The 19,628-nt window shown below is 39.0% G+C and overlaps 1 protein-coding gene across 2 annotated transcripts in view; it reads right to left on the bottom strand.

Annotated features, from left to right (window-relative positions):
* The window catches only part of LOC149147298 (polypyrimidine tract-binding protein homolog 3-like), a 64,807-nt gene extending 52,144 nt beyond the window's left edge, over positions 1–12,663 (bottom strand). For both annotated transcript variants that reach the window (XM_089438099.1, XM_089438100.1), the window contains exon 1: positions 12,214–12,663. The gene's annotated coding sequence lies outside the window, so the exon portion shown is untranslated. The remainder of the gene's footprint in view (positions 1–12,213) is intronic.
* Positions 12,664–19,628: the final 6,965 nt, after the last annotated feature.

The raw sequence follows: 19,628 nt of genomic DNA, 5'->3' as shown, positions 1-19,628 counted from the left end.
GGTTGAAGCCACCTAATAAGATCCTTGATTAACCTCCCTCTTGAGCCTGGGGACACCTGTACATCCTAAAGCCTATTATGGAAGGGCATGCCACTATGAAGTGCCCACTTGGTTCCATGATTTGTAACCTCATTTGCTAAATTGCACTAATGAATTATTTATTGTACTAGAATGCGAGGTGACGCATTGGATCTTATACAAGATCGAAGTGGATCTTCATCTTGGGGTTTGGTCTCCCTATACGAGATCCAAGCCCTCCAGAGAGTCTTAATGGCATTTGTAGGGTGAGTGTTGAGAGCCATGGGCCTCCACTATAGTAGAGAGCAAATGGCCATGCCATCAAATCCTCAGCACCACTTATTGCTTACTCGAGTCCCACTTGTTCGATGATGATGATGTACCTAGACCACCATGCCCAGTTGGCTACACACTTGCACCACACACTTGGTAGTTGATCAAGGGCCCATATGGGGTTTTGTCTCACTTAGGGAGACAAGGGAGGGCTTGCATCATAATTCTAGCGCCTACAGATGGAGCACAACCTTGTTCTATTCAGTTAGAAACCCATGAGGATGTTCTTTGTGCCCGCACGACCATTTGGAAGCACCACAGGTCATTAGCTTGGAGATCAAGAGGCCACCCCCTTTATCACTATTATTGGAGCCCTCCTCTTCATTATGGCACATGAGGGACTTCATTTGGCCTTCCAAAGGCCCTTCTAGCTACTTTTCTATCATTTCGGGCCCACTTAAGGGGCTAATTATTCATGTTATGGAGCTATTTGGTGGGCTTGTCACCAATAGTATTGTTATTTTGCACATTATTTTATTATAGGGGCATCATTAGGCTAAATTAGGCTATCTGAATCCCTTAGAGGATTGTATAAATATAACAGAGGCATTCTCTCTCATTCATCATCACTTGGATTTGTGATATATCTTTCTAAAGATTTCATACTTGCAATTTGTGGAATGATTTGGATGATTAAATGCATTTTGATGTGTAGAATATTTTCGCTATCTCTCTTGGAGCTTCTATTTGGCAAGCTTATATATGGATATACTCTTTTTGTCATGTAAGTGTTCTTTTCATGCAAATTTCATAATGTTTCATGTCTAATGTATGGAATGTTATGTCATGATTTTACTTGTGCAATAAAATTAAAGAGAATTTAGAAAACACTTGTAATTGTTGATTTGGGGTATAGCATCGGATGTGCTCTAACCACGAAAATTGGTGGTGAGACTAAAGCACATAAGATCTCCAATACCCAGAAATGGTTTGGGCAGATTCTAAACAGATTGGGAGATATTAAAATAATTAATATTTTTAATGAAGTCCTTAAGTCTAAACTTAGGGAAAATAAAATATTAATGTGAATTAATATAAAACTGTGTTAGAAGGGTCCAAAAGTCATGGATCAAGCCAGAGTTAATCTTAGTCGTTGATTAGGGACTTAATCTCAGTCTTGATTTGTCAACGAGAAAAGTATAAGAGGAGGCTTAAGGGTCACTTGGAGGACACACTGAGGGAGACCAGTCAGTTCAATTTCTGGAGCGGGGTTAGCTGAGAAATTCGAACTAGTGGTCTGGTGAGCAGTCAGGAGGCAGCAAGTACGAAACAGAGAGAAGGGATCAGCCACTGGAGATCAGCGCTGAGGCAGGAGAGGCAGACACAGGGCATTTCAGGCAGACGCAGAGGCAACAGGAGACTGTGCAATCACTAGAGGGCCTGCGTGGGTGACGCAGAGAGGCCCAGGGCTGACGCAATCAAGCAAGGGCTAACGCGGAGTGTCTGGGAGCCACACAGAGGTCAACTAAGCTGAGGCTGGGACTAGTAGAAGTGCTGGAGAATTTTTTCTCTTTGTGGGTAAGCCAGTTTGGCACCCTGTTCTACTAAAGAATTGCTGAATAATAAAATCCTCCCTTGCTGCACCGGTTTTCCCACTTTGGGTTTTTCCGGGGACTATTGTCCAAATATTTGTGTCAATGTGTTGATTCTTGTACATGTGTTTGTTTCTGTATTATGGTGTGATATCTGCAGCAGAATTTATTTTGATGTTTATTGAAGGAATTTCATAAATAACTTATTGAAGTATAAGTAGTAAAAGTAAATCAGATGTTGTGTGATAGAATTTTCACATGGTATCAGAGAGGGTAATTAGAGACACGAAGGGAAAATCAGTCATGGGTCGAGACCACGATACAGAGGCATCTAGGTCATGGGACTCGCACAGATTTTCAAAAAATTGCAAAAGAGAAAGAGACTATGATTTCTCTATGTTGGCTTCCAGGCTGGAAGAAGAAGTGGCTTGTATGACTAGTTCTGCATCATCAAAAGTGTGGTATATAGTCAGTGGAGCCTCGTGGCATATGACGGGAATCAGAGAAAGTTTCTCGGAATAACGAGAAGAGAAGATGAACTTTCAGATCACCACGGGGAACAAGGCAAAGTGTACTCCAGTAGAGAAGGGTACCATAGTTTTTCAAACAGAATCGGGAGAACAGTTACATGCTACAAATGTGTTGCATGTACCAAGATTGGGGATGAACTTACTTTCCGTGTCGCAACTTCAAGGCAAGGGCTATGACGTCTACTTCATCAAGGAAAAGGTATACGTCAAACACCCGATTTGGAAAAGAAAGTACAGATCGGGATCAAAAGTAACAAGTTGTATAGATTACAACTAGAATCACCAATCGCACTAATAGGCAGTCATGGAGACAAGGACTTGAATGAACTATGGCACAGAAGAATGGGTCATTTGCACCATGGAGCTCTAAGAATTCTTAGGAGCACTGTATCAAGAGTTCCGGATCTGAGTACGGAACGAGATGATGTATGCAGAGGATGCACTCTAGGAAAGTATGTCAAGACAGCATTTCCTAGGAGCAAACACAAGGCCAAGAGTGTACTAGGATTGGTACACTCAGATATCTGCAGACCTATGTCCGTCAAAGCTCTCAGTGGTGCCGAGTATTTCCTTACCTTCATTAGTGACCACTCAAGGAAAACTTGGATTTATTTTCTGAAAACCAAGGACGAGGTTTTCTGTCGATTCAAAGAGTTCAAGGCTCTGGTGGAGAATCTAACTTGGAAGAAAATAAAAGTTTTGCGCTCAAATAATAGTGGAGAGTATGTCGATAAAGACTTCACTGATTTTTGCACTAAGGAGGGCATCAAAAGAGAGTGGACAGCTCCCTACAATCCGGAACAGAATGGAGTAGCAGAAAGAGAGAACAAGACTATTGTAGAAGTAGTTAGGGCCATGATGTATGATCAGGATGTGCCGAAATTCCTATGGGTGGAAGCATGCAACACAGTAGTCTATGTTCAGAACAAGACTCCTCATCAAGCGTTGGGCAAGATTACTCCAGAGAGAGTTTTCACAAGGAATACACCTGAAGTCAGTCATTTCAGGATATTTGGGAGTTTAGAATATTGTCGCATACAAGAGGAAAAGAGGAAGAAGCTAGATCAAACTGCGGAAAAGGGATATCTAGTGGGATATAGCGAGAACACTAAGGCATACAGAATCTACCTTCCAGGGAGCAGGAAGGTAGTAGTTCGACGAGATGTAAAGTTCATGGAGGACAAGGCCTTCAAAAAATCTCATGAGATGCCTTCCGAGGAGCAACCAAAAGAGGAGCCGCTGGTTAAGCCTCTTCAACCAACGAAAGTAAAAAATTCTTCCTCGACTCAGGAAGATTCTCAGCATGAGGAGGAAGAGCTAACAAAAGCACCTGCTGGCAGAGGAAGAACTAGCATTTGCAAGATGCTAGTTCTTCGTCAGATTCTGCGAGATGCAGAGGACTTCATCGGTGCGCCAAGAAAAAATAAGAGGGAGCGAAAACAGCCAGATAGATATCAAGCATTAGTCGCTCAGGATGGGGAGCCTGCCAGTTTCAAGTAGGCAACTCAACATCAAGTTTGGCTAGACGTGATGGTAGAGGAGTCCAACTCCATAATGGTGAACAATGTCTGGGAGGTAGTGCCAAGGCCTCAAGATAGATTAGTGGTAGGCTCAAGATGGATCTACAAGATCAAATACACTGCAGACGAAAGTGTTGAGAAATACAAGGCCAGGCTAGTGGCTAAGGGGTATGCTCAAAAGGAAGGAATTGACTACAAGGAGACCTTCGCCCTGATAGCTAGGTATACGTCGATTAGGACCATGATATCTCTTGCAGCTCAAATGGGATGGGAGATTCATCAGATGGATGTCAAAACGGCTTTTCCGAACAGGGTAATAGAAGAAGAGGTATACATTGAACAACCAGAGGGCTTTAAGGCACAGGAGAAAAAGTCTCATGTTTGCAGGTTGAAGAAAGCCTTGTATCGGCTGAAACAGGCACCTAGAGCATGGTATGGTCGAATTGAAGGCTACTTGCAGAAGATGGGATTTGTCAAGAGTGACACAAATCCAAATCTCTATTATCTAGTTGTAGAGAATGAGTCGCTAATCTTAGTATTGTATGTAGATGATCTCTTTTTGACAAGATCATCCAGGCTCATCAGGGATTGCTAGAAGAATCTAGCCACAGAGTTCGATATGAAAGATTTGAGACAAATGCATTATTTCCTAGGGTTGGAAGTTTGACAGCAAAAGGGAGAGATCTTCCTTGGGCAAGGGAGAGGTCTTCCTTGAGCAAGGGAGATATGCTACAGAAATCCTAAAGAGATTCAGGATGGAGGATTGTCGACGCATGGCTACTCCAATGATCACCAACTTGAAGAAGATTGATGCATCAGAAGACAAGGATGTTGATCCTACCTTATACAGGGAGCTCATAGGGTCCCTGATGTATCTGGTCAATACCAAGCCAGACATTTGCTACGCTGTCAACACCCTCAGTCAGTTCATGGTGGAACCGAAGAGGGCACACTGGGCAGCAGCCAAACATGTTCTCAGGTATTTACAGGGAACAATCGATTATGGACTCTTGTACACCAAGAGTAAGGATATCAGATTGAGTGGGTTTAATGATGCAGATTGGGCAGAAAGTTCAGTGGATCGGAAAAGTATCTCTGGGTACTGTTTCAACATTGGATCAGGAATGACCTCTTGGTGCAGTAGGAAACAAAAGTTCGTGGCTATGAGCTCATCTGAGGCAGAATATATGGCGGCAAGCACAGCTTTGTGTGAGGCCATATGGCTTAGAAAACTGCTTGTGAACCTATTCAGGAGGAATATGGAGGCAACCAGGATCATGTGCGATAATCAGAGTTGCATCAAACTCTCTGAGAATCCAGTGTTTCATGATAGGTCGAAGCATATTGATATTCGATGTCACTTTGTCAAGGACTACATCCAACGAGGAATTGTACAATTGAGCTACACTCCTACAGGAGAACAAGTGGCGGACATCCTCACCAAGGCCCTTGAAAGGACAAAGTTTGACTACTTCAGGGAAAAGATGGTGATGGTAAAGAACCCGTTTCAGTAGCAGAAATGGGAGTGATAACAGCACAGATGCAGAGGCAGTTGTCATAGAGATGCAACAGTGGCAGTAGCAGAGCCATGGGAAGCAGTACAAGATGCAACAGTGCAGAGGATGTTGGGCAAGGAGGCTTAGCATCAACACAAGGACCGATGCCGAATGATCAGGGTGATACTCAAGGAGGAGTATCGCTAGAGCACAGTCCTCACTAAGAGGGAGTGTTGATTTGGGGTAGCATCGGATGTACTCTAGCCACAAAAATTGGTGGAGAGGCTAAAGCACATGAAATCTCCAATACCCAGAAATGGTTTGGGCAGATTCTAAACAGTTTGGGAGATATTAAAATAATTGATATTTTTAATGAAGTCCCTACGTCTAAACTTAAGGAAAATAAAATATTAATGTGAATTAATATAAAACTGTGTTAGAAGGGTTCAAAAGTCATGGATCAAGCCAGAGCTAATCTCAGTCGTTAATTAGGGACTTAATCTCGATCGTTGATTTGTCAACGAGAAAAGTATAAGAGGAGGCTTGAGGGTCACTTGGAGGACACACTAAGGGAGACCAGGCAGTTCAATTTCTAGAGCGGGATTAGCTGAGAAATTCGAACTAGTGGTTTGGTGAGCAGTCAAGAGGCAGCAAGTACGGAACAGAGAGAAGGGATCAGCCACTAGAAATCAACGTTGAGGCAGGGGAGGCAGACACAGGGAATTTCAGGCAGACGCAAAGGCAATAGGAGACTGCGCAGTGACTAGAGGGCCTGCGTGGGTGACGCAGAGAGGCCCAAGGCTGACGTAGTCAAGCAGGGGTTGACGCGGAGTGTCTATGAGCCACCTAGAGGTTAGCCAAGCTGACGTTGGGACTAGGAGAAGTGCTAGAGAATTTTTTCTCTTTGTGGGTAAGCCAGTTTGGCACCCTGTTGTACTGAAGAATTGCTGAATAATAAAATCTTCCCTTGCTGCACCGGTTTTCCTACATTGGGTTTTTCCGGGGACTATTGTCCAAAATATCTGTCAGTGTGTTGATTCTTGTACATGTGTTTGTTTCGATATTACGATGTGATATCTGCAGCAGAATTTAATTTGATGTTTATTGAAGGAATTTCATAAATAACTTATTGAAGTATACGTAGGAAAAGTAAATCAGATGTTGCGTGATAGAATTTTCACAGTAATCTTGGCTCGTTGCATATGTTATTCATCTTGGCAAGAAGAAAGAATTTTCCTAGGGGTAGGTTGTGCACCTTTTACCTTGAAACTCTATCAAAGCTTGCATATCGAAGTATAAAAGTCTAAATTTGTTGTGAGTTGCATCCACAAAGAGCGTAGCTGCTTCTTTAGGCCTCCTTGAAGAACAAAGTTCTTAAATGTTGATCATTTCGACTCCAATCTTCCCAATATCTAGGCACTGGTCCTAGATCCTTGGTGATCACATTAACTATGAAATATCATTCTTTCACCTCTTTTCTTCCTCTTTTCTTTGTCCTCTAAGGATAAGGCGATTTTCTAGGGCTTAGTACGAAATTTTAGGGAGGAGAAATTTTAGGATTTCGTCCGAACAAGTTTCTTCATTTATGTCTCCTCTAGGCATCCTCCCCTTTTGAACGAATTCCAACAGTGGAATTTCAAATAAATTGATGCCCTAACTATCACACCAAGAGGGAACCCTTGAAGTTGCTTTGACTTGAGGATTTCTTGAATGTTTGCACATTGTAATTCATCATTCAAAACCTTTTCTCTATATATCTCTCAACCCTTGGTCTCTTATAGTATTTCTCTCGAGGGATTTTTCGTGGACAGGCACCCTAACTTCTCCCAGAGCTCACACTTTAATTGAAACTTTCCATTGAATGAGCCATCCCTGCCTCACTTTGAATCCTAGTATAAACACATCAATCACAAGTGAGGGATTTTGGAAGTTTGGGATTTTGGAAGTTTTGATCTTAAGCATTCATCATCATTAAATATTTCTAAGCCCAAGGTCATCCTTCATAGGCCCTTCTTGGGGAGCCTTTTAGCTTTCTTTAAGCATTTGAACCATTAATTGCGCCTCTCCTTTGAATGGACCTTGGAAATCACATTATACCTTGCCATTGATCCTATCATTCAAGTTATTTCCTCCATACCGAGACTCCTCGCATCGGTGAAATTCTGTAAAGAGCAAGGGACATCGACTAAGGTGACAATGGGTCCTTGTCCCCTTGTTGCCAATTGGTCTAGTAGTTGTCCATTACGTACTCCTCCTAGGGCCCTTGCTAGATTGAGCGGTAATAGGTCATTGAGCCTACATATCAAATCTGACTAGGTTGGCCTTAACCATACTTAGTAATCAGTGTTCCAAGGGGATGTGTCCCCCAAGGTTTTCTCCCACTCCCTGGATGGGGGGAAACCTGGGGAAACATTTCCCCACATCTACCTTTCGAGAAACCTGAGGAAACATGAAGGGAAACATTTTCAGTGTGGGGGACACATTTCCCCAAAAGTTGGACTTCTGAATGTCCCCACCAAAAAAAAGGTGCTTTTAGGCGTCCCTATAGAAAAGGGGTGCTTTTAGGCGTCCCACTCTCCCTCATCTCGAAAACTTGGTGAAACATTGCTATCAATGCAATAACGGATAAAAAAATATGGCCTTGGCAATAATTACAAGTGCTAGTGATACAGGGGTTGTGGTCAGATGTACAAATTACACTAATAATTCCAACACATTAAGTGGCAGCTTGGAAATTGCCAAATTAGACAAGAAACTGTGAATTGGATTATGTAGGGAAATATAAATGTAAACACATAGAGTTATTACAGACAACCCAACAATATAGTGAAACACAAATTCTACTAATGAACAAAATAGAAAAAGGCAAGAAAAGGCTATAAAATATAAAGTAACACAAACTAGCTAGAATGGTAGTAGTTTATCTCTGGAGAGTTGTGTCAGCGACCCTCATTTGCAAGAAGACATTACAAGAGGCCAAGAATTTCTTTTTAAGTTTTTAACACAAAGTATGAAACCAAAAGAGGCAAAAACCCTAAATATTCAAAACCCTAACCCTAGGGTTTGATGTGACAAAGGCCCCAAGGAAGTCAGTTGATACATCAATTTCTCAAGGCCATAACTTTTACATACAAACTTTGTTTAGGGTGTTTATGGATAATGGAACATCACAAAGCTTAATCCATGTTCTATGTGTCAAATGCCAAAAATGCAACATATATGCTTGAAAAGGTGCTCAAAGTTTGAGACCTGGATAATTGTAGTACAATTGCCACGATGTGGAACCATTGTAAGTCACTGGAACAAGGGAGTGGCCGCCAGTATCCACCCAAATCAAACTATCAGTTTAACCATGTGGTTGAAACAAAAAGCTATTAAGTTATTTGTCAAAGTTTTCTTGCATTTATTTCGACGGTAATCTCTAGAAGTATGGCATGGGCCCAAATATATGATGTTTGGAATCGGAATTTTTCTCTTAGGACCAGATAATTACAGTCTTTTCAAACAGAAAGGTATAACCAGTTTCAGGGCCTTGCCTCAAACAACTAATTTTTGCGAAATTTGTACCAAAATCAATATAAATATTTTATTTTTTAATTACCAAAAGAATTGAATTATGTGGATGTGTAAGATGCCAATTACAATAACACATATAAATGTCGATAGATTAAGGAACTAGAAAATTTATACAAAATAAAAAACTGTGCAGTAGTCAAATAAACCTCTCCAAGAATGTGGGAAGTTGGAATCTATTGCTTGTGTGTAAGAAGTTGACCTCATTGACAGCAAATAATTATTACTTCTACATGTTCTAAGAGATGCCACATTCCAAGAACAAGCTACATCAATCTTAGAAGGTGCCCCTCTCTTGGACACCTGAGCTTATATTGCCTCGTACAATAAGCCAACAGCTCTTAAGCATTCATGACTCGAATTCTAATTGGGCCTTGCCAATACAATATCTTGCATATGTGACAAACTGCCGGAAGATGGCATGAATTCTATGCCAGTAAAGTGTATGCATACAAAAGGAAGCCCATTGCAACTAATCAAGATTTAATATTCACTACTTCAAAAATGTAGAACACAGACAAGAAAGAAAAAATGACCTATAACTATTAAGTTATTCACAGGTCATTGGCTATGAGCAATATGCTGGTATATATGGTTTGCAAATGGAACACTTGCACAACAAAACAACAAGGATCAAAGATTCAAAGGATGGAACAAAAATCCTCATCCAGGATAGGCATTATTCCCGCAAGCACTGTATGTTTCCTTGATTGTTTGAAAATAACAAACCCTGCATTATTGCAGATAATCATGGAAGCACAATGCAGCTAATCAATATGTAATGTTTATTACTGACAGAATGTAGAACAAAGGCACAAGACAGAAGAGACGACCAGTATAATTTAGTATTTACCTATAGCTATTGACTTAATCTAGGGCCATTGACTATGAGCACTATCATGGTATATATTGCTTGTAAAATAACTCCTGCACAACTAAGCAAACAGGATCAAAGATTCAAGAACAAAATAACTATCCTCGTCACTGATTGGCATTATTCCTGCAAACACTGTATTTTACCTTAATTATTTGAAAATAACAAACCTTGCACTTTTGGTAATAAATAAGACCCTGACTTAAGTAATGGATGTGATGCACAGGTGCCTTATGAGTTATTTCAATACTTTTGTTGATGCTGGATCCTATGATCTGTAAGATTGTTGGCTCCATGATAATTCCTCTAGGAAAAGGGGCGTTAATACAGTCCTGAAGTTATTTGTAAGACACATGCGGATGAATTTCTGCATAGAAACTAAGAATGACTTCCCATGGAGTGCATTCCATTGGTAAAACAAACTCAACATTTACAGATATGCCAGCATAATTGCCTTGTGCAATATATTGATATGTTTGGTAAGCATCAATAGACTTGCAATCTAATTGCTGAATGCCTGAATCCTATTAGAGAAAACTTGTCCCAGTTGCTTTGCACCCTGCTAAGTTTCTAGAAGAAGAGGTTACATAGTCTAGTTGAAAATACAATGATGCAATCTAAATGCTAACTCCTATTGCAGAAAACTTGCACAAGTTGTTGTGGATCCCTGGTAAATACTAGCAGATGGCAGTAGATACTCTAACTAAAAACACACTAAACCCTTTAACAGTTTATGTTGGCCTCAAATTTAAACACTTTCCACTAAGAGCTTATGAGGTGAAGAGATGTCATCTTTTATGTGTACTCAAAACAGTAAACAGATTAACAGTTTTTATTATGGTTTAAGTCCTAGATACTTCAAGTTGTATTGGGGAGCCAAAAGTTGGCTATAGACATAAAACTGAAACTCTTCCTTCATCTCAGGTGGACATTCCAAACTAGCAACCTACAGCTACCCTTCCTTATAGTACTAATTAGATTTACAAAACTCCTACAATAGTTAGAAGCCATTTCACCAGAGATTATTGAAATGGAAATATCTGTAATTTCAGATAGATCCTTGTTACATCAACAGGAGAGATTCCTAAGAAAGGCCCAGGTACACATCATAATTTAACGCCTATTTCTGCACATAGTATCTTCTATTGCTCATAGGTCATGTAAATTTTATCTTATAGGGCACATAATTTGCAGAGTTAACTCCCCTTCTAGGGAAAAACGTTTAAGAAAATCAGTGTGGACACTCAAAACAGATATCCGATAGAGAAACCTGTTGCGGGAAAAATCTGCATGCGCCCAATTGCAGTAAGAAACAAAAATTTGGAAGTTCAACTCTACAGTCACTCGTCATCCAGCTGCATTATTGCCCACGCATTTGTAACTAAACATCAAAGTTCAAGTATCTGTTGGTCGTACATATGGGCAGTTCGACCAACAGGGTGATGGATGGTTTACTTGGGAGGCTGACGGTGTGTTATGGAATCCATTAGGGTTCCGTTCCCACCGTGGTCTGCCCCATATGTACGGGAATAGTTTCAAAGGGGTTCCGTTCCTACCGTGGTCTGCCCCACCTGTAAGGTGGGGGGTTCAAAGGGTTGAGCCTGGGTGCAATTAACTGGTGATTTTATCAGAATAGATACCCCTGATACCTGGCATGTAGAAAGGAACTCCATTCTTTGCAGTGCATACCCTGGGTCATGTCTCTTAAAGCATTTCAAAACAGAGAGACAGTTGAATCACGTGCATAAGGATGGACCAGTCCATCCCAGCCGTTTCCTCTAAATGCATGACTGGAAAGGTCCCAACACCTCTCAAAGGTAAAGCTTTTTATTCTTCTTTTTTTGCAGATAAAGAAGCTGACAATATACATACTCCCATAGCCAGAACTTCTAAACAAATGAATCGTTCTAAATGTTGGCAGTCAGAATTTTCCGGACAGGAGATACGAAGGTAATCCACATGGAGACATCATTTCAAGAGGCATCGAGATCTATTTACTAACAGCGCTCCATCTGTACAGTAAGCCTAAATGATCAGGAGACTCGGTTCACATGTTTTCCACTGCACTCAATACAGACCTTGAATAGTAAACTTGAAAATTATCCATTGAAGCATTGAATGACAAGCTCCAAGAGTCGTCCATTTCTAAACGACCCAACATAAGAAGATGAAACTAAAGGCACAATAATAAGGTTGAAAACCCAGAAAAACGCAATGATTATTCCAGAGAATGCAGGGGTAAAACGCGCATAGATACAAATAGGGCTGCCAACCCATTTTTCTACATAATAATCCAAGCATGCCCGGGTTAAAAGTCTCATCCAAACTGCAACTTACCAGCTAATGAAGGACCTCTTAAGTACTGCTTCAGGCTGCCCTTCTGTAACGAAACAGCGCCTTTTTCCCAGAGAAACAGCTCAAAAACTAATGCAAAATATGTTTCCTCGGAGAAAATAGGAGTGCCCAACTGGTCCTTATACGTGAAGAGTTACAGATCGGTTGTTTTTGGTTGGGATTATAGCAAAGATAAAGCTCACAGGTCTAGAGGAATAAGAGAGCAGGACAAGAGCGACTAGGTTTTGAGTTACGACATAAGGTTGAAGATGAAAGAAAATATATAAAAAGCTGTGCAGAGAGGAGCATGGAGTGTATTATTGGGCAGAGAGATCGGTAAGACCCACCTTTGGTTTACACTGTATTCTATGGAAAAATGAAAAGCAAGAGGGTCATAAAAAAATTTTGAAGATGCAGCAGTGTCGAACTATAGCTAACACTAAATCGCATGTTACATTGTATTCCGCCCGGAAGGATTTATCTAAACTTTAATTTTAATTATATGAAGCAAGATTTTTTTAATTTTAAGGGTGTATTAGTTTATATTTATTTTAATTTTGGATATTGGAATATATTATTATACATTCAAATTTTGAAAAAAATATATATATATATATATAATGTTTTTATTTATAGAATTTAAAAAAAAAAAAATTATATTGAGAGGTGTTAGAAGATATGTTGTAAAGTTATATTATATTATTATATGTAAACATACATTTTGAAGAGTTAGTAAACATATATTTTGATTTGGTCAAATTATATAAAAATAAATAATAATAATAATTAAACTAAATTAAATTTATTTTAATAGCATGGTTAGAGGGATTAAATCTCTTAATGGATCTTGAGTTATGATGAGGTTTGTACTTAGAGAGATTTGATCTATTTGCTGAATTGATTCTGAGTTAAAATAGATTTACGTTGGTTTTAAAAGATTTGATCCTTCTAAATGTTTAATATATTTAGAATTATGATGCACCACATTGGTTATTTATAATACTATTTATATTATATAAACATATTACATTCTTATATGGAAATATTTTTATTTTTTATTATATTCAAGTCTTCATAATACATATAACTACCGAGATATGTTTATGGTATTTTTCTTTCACATGTTTTATAATTTTTAATATATATATATTTGAAAATTCCAAGAAATTATTATTTATCACACAAGTTTTGGATAAGAATGATGGTGGTGGTTTCGTTGGGCGTCGCTGCAGAAGTTTGGAGGGCCACCACATTGCAGGATGGATCAATCGAAGGTCAAGGGAGACGCAAATCAGTGCCGGATATGGGACAATTGTGCACCTTGAATATAAGACGTTGTCCAAATCTCTTCTACATAAGACATTGTCTAGGGTTTGTTGGTCTGTGGATCTCTTATGCTCGTCACTGTGAATCATATCTCTGTCTTGAACACATTCCCAGTACTATGGTGTGGCGAAAGACTTGTAGTTTACCCTCGATGCGAGGATTGATTTTTTTTCCTACATATGTATTCAAAGGATGGATTTATCTTTGATTGTGATCTATGTATGATTGTCAAAGGAGATGGCAATAAGTCAAACGACTAGCCATATTCTCTTGATTCATTGTTACATGGTGACGAGTATGGAGATCGTTGTTGCTTTATGGCTCCCACGACGTCAATACCCTATGTATCGTATGCATGTCACACAAGCCCTAAAGTTTTGGTGACAACCTTGGATGTGACTTTTTGTTATTCCATTATCGCAGAGAAAGAAAATGAATCCCCCAATTTTGAATCAGATGTACAATCTAACCGGCAAGTAAAGGAGGATGTGATGGATCTAATGGAAAGTAGCGAGGTTTACCAAATTGTGGGTTTCGCTGCCACATATCTCCAAATAATAGTCATCATGTTCAAAGTCCATCAATCTCCCAAGAACAGATCCAGACAGGAGAGGTTGAAGGTTTTTCAATAGGCACCGTCGCTCATGCACAAGATGACAATCTCATCGATTTACCTTGGATTTCTCGATGATCTGAAGAGAGGGACCTACGGCAAAGAGATTAGATCCAGATCTATATACCCTTCTCAAAACATAGGCTCTAAGCCCACGAATGGGTTATACTCAATGTACTTACCAAATCCTCGCATGGGATCTACAAAATCATGCTTCTTGTTCCAATTACTGCACCAGTTTTGAGATCTCCTACCCTTTAACGACGTCAAGCTTCTAGTTGGAGGTTTTTTCTAATGTTGTTCGAGTGTTGCAGTATACGTATGGTCGTGGGAGGCGAGAGATGGGTATGGTGTTGCCCTTGATTTGCAGCATGAATTAAACACGGGAGGAGAGAGTAAACTAGTTGAGATAAATAAAAGGACAGATCTCGAAGACCAATCACGAGAATCGCCTAAAGGAGCCCATATCCAATTTTTTATCAGAACATTGAGTGCGAAAATTGTTTGTATGAGGATCTGGAACTAGGAGTGGGTACAAGCTCTTAAACAAAATATTCAAGATCAAATGGGTATCCCAGCAATACTACAAAATCTTATTTATGCGGGGAAATCAATACAAGAGGATTTCAAGATGCAGAATTATGGCATTAGTGCTGACTCGACCATCATCCTCAACTTGAGACTTCTTGGAGGATGCCTTGGATCCAGCTCAAAAGGCCTAGTTTCATTCAAAGATGCAGTCAAAGGGAAGGCAGAACCACAAAAACAACTAGAGCAGTCTCCCACCCTTCCTAGTCCCTATATCGTGGAAAAGATAACATAGGTACCAGTATTGACAATCAACTGGCCTGAGGTAAAAGAGATTTATGCTAATTTCCATGAAAGAGTCGTTATATGTAGATTTAATGGCTTCTGGCCCAAATCAGAAGCGCTACAACAAATGATTTTCTCTACATGGATAGAAAATTGTGATATACATCTATGTTCTAGGGGTTTTTTCATTGTAAAGTTTGATACAACAAAAGATAAGGATTATGTTTTAAAAGAGGGACCATGGTTTTGGGGCAATGTGAGCCTATTCATGATTCCTTGGTTTCCAGGTTTTGATGCAAATATCATAGTGGTCTCCAAATTCCAGTATAAAGTTACATAATCTACCATCGCATTTTTTGCACCACAAAGTATTAGAAGGAATTGGGAATTCTTTGGTAAATTCATACACGTAGATGCAGAATGAGTTTCAAAAAGGCATTTTCACCTTTGCCAGAATTTGTGTGGAGGTAGACCTTAGTAAAGGTTTACCTAATTGTATATTTTTTTCACAACAATCTGCAGTGATCAAAGCCCCCTGAGAACACAATTTTTCGATGTCATACATGTCTTCAAATCAATCATCTTCAAAGCACTTGTCCTCAAGTCAAAAAAGACCCCAAAAGAAAAAAGAGACAACCTCAAAGCCAAAAGGCTGGCAGTTTTCAAAAACTCAAGAAACAGAAATAGGAGCGGAAACCACAGAAAACACCACAAACATAAATGATCAAAAATGTCAGGATACTACGTAGAAGGATGAAGCCAAGAATAAATATGCATTAGTTCCAATACTTTTCGATCAATAGTAGCAACTTGAGATGATTACTTCTGAAAAGGAAATAAGTGGCACCAAATGAACTCATGTATCAGAAAGTTCGGATTCAAATAAAAAATCCTAGTAAATGTAAAAGAGACTCAAATTATTATTGTATCATCCACGCCCATCTCTAGTGGTTGGTGGAAAGTGCAAAAAATTTGTAGAAAAGAGTAGACCGGTATAACTCTCTAATGAGTTTTTATTAATCTTGGACAGCTTTTATGCATATGCTTTTTAGCATCTACAATATGTAATTTTGTTCAAAATGAATAAAATTGTGATTTTTCCTTGGGAAAAAATCAATAAAAAAATAAATAAAATAAATCATTATTTAATGTGATATGCATAAAATAGATTATCTACAAATATAGAGTGCATTAAAAATAGTTTATTATAAGTATTAAGTTTTTATGTGTTGTCAACTAAATTTAAATATGACGTTCTAAAATACCATGATTGCTAATGTGAATCATTCTTATTTTAATCTATAAGATAAGATGAATTTATAATTTATAATTTATAATCATTATTTATGATGATGGATTTATAATTTATAATCATTATTTATATCAATGGATTTTTTTTTTTCCGAAGGTGGTAAAACCTATCAACTCAGGTGTCAAACCAACAGTGAGGACAGCCATCTCTGGCTGCTATCCGCGAATGCTGGGATGACACATCACTGTTAAATAGGAAAACCACGCCACCTGACATAACCCTGCTGGTGGTCCGTAATCGGATCAGGCTCTCACTCCTGCCAGATGCCTCTGGGTCTTGGGCCGTTAACCTGTTTCCTTACGTCCGAGGAAGACGAGCTCTTTAAGCAGAAGCATTTTACGGCATAATCCAGGCCGTTATCAATGGATTTATAATTTATAACTAGTATTTATATCGATGGATTTCTAATTTATAGTTATTATTTATATTTTATATATATTTCACATCTCTATATATGTAGAAATATTCCTCGGATGGGGTGGCAAACATAATAAATGTGTGCTAGGGGGTCGACTCTACTGTCGTCACCCCACTCAATTGAGGGGGGTGCATGACCATCCCATGTTCCACTTGATTATTCCTTCAAACTCATGATCTACCACGTCATGACGTACATCACTTCACATTCATTGTTGTGAGTTGGCATATGGGAGAAGTTTCCTGAAGGAAACAATGATATGACTAAGGAAACAATGCCATTCTAGTTGTGATTAGCTTCATTCTCCTTCTTTGCGCTCACTCCGACCCTATAACTAATTCCCATTGTCAAATTGTTGTTTTTGTAATCCATGGGGGGGGCAGGGCCAAGTCCTCCTAGCCTCCCTCGATGAGCCCATCATTTGGTTCCCTACCATTATCTTGGACAAACATTGGGCTTGCATACATGAGGTGATAAAGACATTATCCTGGAGTTTTCAATATGAGTGGAGGTTTGTGCCTGAAGGGAGCTACATCTATGCCGACTATACTAGGGAAGATGAGTGGATCCGTACTTTAATAGAGGTTTATCCCTCCAAAGCGTTTTTAAGTAGGTATTTTGAATGCTTGTCCTCAATTGCATTGCTTATACAATCATTTTGAATTTTGGTTTGTTGTTAAGGTTTGGTGGTCATAGTGTGGTCTTGTATGTATAGTCTGCTCTTTGTGATCTTGCCTACATAACTGGGATTATGGATGGTGATTCCCTATTTCTGTTAACATGAGTCTATTTCTCTTGCCACTGCCCACCCCCCGACTCACACTCCTCTTTGTGCCATGACCCACCCTTGTGCGCCTCTATTGTTGTTTCCTTTCACCTTTTGTCGAGGCTATTGACTCTCCCCATCCCCATTGCTACTTATTGTAGTATGCTCTTATTGCCCCTATGAATCTCTACCCAATGCACTTAGTAACCCTCAGGACTTCTTTTCCATCCCTCTCTCTATGAGTGTGCCTCGACAACAAGGAGCGCTCAAGCTTGCCTTCACACCCACAATGCAACCATGTGTTATCACACACAAACTCCTGCTAAAATTCAACACAAAATTGAGAATGTGATTGAAAATTCCATGTGAATAGAGATGTATTCTCGAATGTGAAGGTATTAGCTTTAGTGGCAAAATGGGTCCCCTATTTGGGACACGCCCGGGGACACCAAAACCAGTGTCTTTGCACCATTGAACTATTCTAGAACATCAAGTCCCTACTCAACAAAGTGCTCTTAGAGAGAAACGAAGTCAAAAGAGATATTTTAATGCAGTTGGATAAGCTACAGCTGTAGCATTGGGACCTGGCCCTCAAGCATCGAGACATAGCCCTGAGTCTTACTCGAATAAAGACTATTCTGAATCGCAGCAAGGGTCCTGCCTCACCAAGTACCTCTGTGAAGCCCATTGAAGTGTCTGCATTGTCCTAAGTTGCTTTCATGGCCTGCAGTCTCACTAGTTTGACATCCCATTCTCAGGATAATATGATTTCTAAGTTTATTTATTTTTAACCTTCGGTTTATTGTTTCTATATAATTAGCCAATGTTTATGTCATCAATGTTACAGATGTTAACATACTCTAACATAGTTGATACAACCAATGTTGTTTTTTTCATCAAATTTGGTCCAAATCTTTACTCTTCCACCGCCAATCTAGATTTGCAGTGGCTAATCATGACAGTTAGAGAGACATCAATGTAAATCTCTTTGATATATGTGTGTGAGAGAGAGAGAGAGATTTTATTTATAATAATATTAAAACTTTCATATTACATATAATTATATGTATGGGATTTTTTTTATTTTTTTTTTAAATGTGTATATATGAAACTTAGAAAAATAGTTTATTGTAAGTATTAAGTATTTATATAGTTATTAACTAAATTTGAACATGAAGTTCAGGGTTGGAAGGAGCAGGAGTGGTAATCTTCAATCTCGATGAACAAATAGAGATTTAGTTTGCTTGGGGGTTGGGCATCCTAACAAACAACAAAGCTAAATATGTGACTCTTTGGAAAGGATTAAAATTAGCTATTAATAGGTGTACAAATATAATGTTGGTCCTTGGAGATTCAATGCTAGTAATAAGTCAAGTCACGAAAATAAAGTGTGGGGAATATTACGAAGGATCACCTTGTAGCTAAGGAAATTTGAGGAATTGGAATTGTACCATATTTATAGGTAACTGGATGTAGAAGTGGACAAACTGGTCAATAAAGGAGTAATTTAGAGGTAGGGGAATAATGGAACTAGATCAATCACACAGAATATTATCCCCTATCACATGAGTAGCATAAAAAATAAATTGATTTGGAAAAATGGCCAATTTGGTCAGCAAGCTAGCAAGGAGTATAGAAAAACAAATTTTGGAGGGCCTGCCAAACTTACTGGCTCAAGTGTCAAACAACTTGCATATGGCTTGCCCTAAGGCAACCAATCGTATTTAATCACATGTGGAGCTCATGCGTACAATGCCCATCATATCAAGTATCCAAGCGTGAGACAATATGTCAAATGGAAGAGAGGAGGAGCACCGCCTAAGTGGGCTATGAACAACCATCATCTACCATTAATCTGCTCCTTACATTCCTACACAGTGGTTTTAAATGCACATCATTTCAGTATAATCTATGAAATAAATCCCTTGGCATAAGTGGATTGCTCTCATGGTATCTGATCCAATGTAGAATTATAGTTAATATTACACACATAAGCGAGAATAAACTGTTTTGGATGTACTAGAATAGTGAAGCCTTTGAGAACACCGAAAAATGTAAAAGGTTATGGCCTTGTTACCAACTCTTTTTTAATGTAAAATGATAAACATTTCCTAAAAAAACTAAATTTAAACACGAAGTTATGAAATAACATGATTATGAATATTCACCA

This window comes from Pinus tabuliformis, chromosome 9 (assembly GCF_031772625.1).
Source record: "Pinus tabuliformis cultivar Carrire ecotype Pingquan chromosome 9, CPIR1, whole genome shotgun sequence".
Classification (NCBI taxonomy): Eukaryota; Viridiplantae; Streptophyta; class Pinopsida; order Pinales; family Pinaceae; genus Pinus; species Pinus tabuliformis.
Note: the sequence above shows the minus strand (reverse complement) of the source record. Positions and strands in the feature narration are given on the sequence as shown.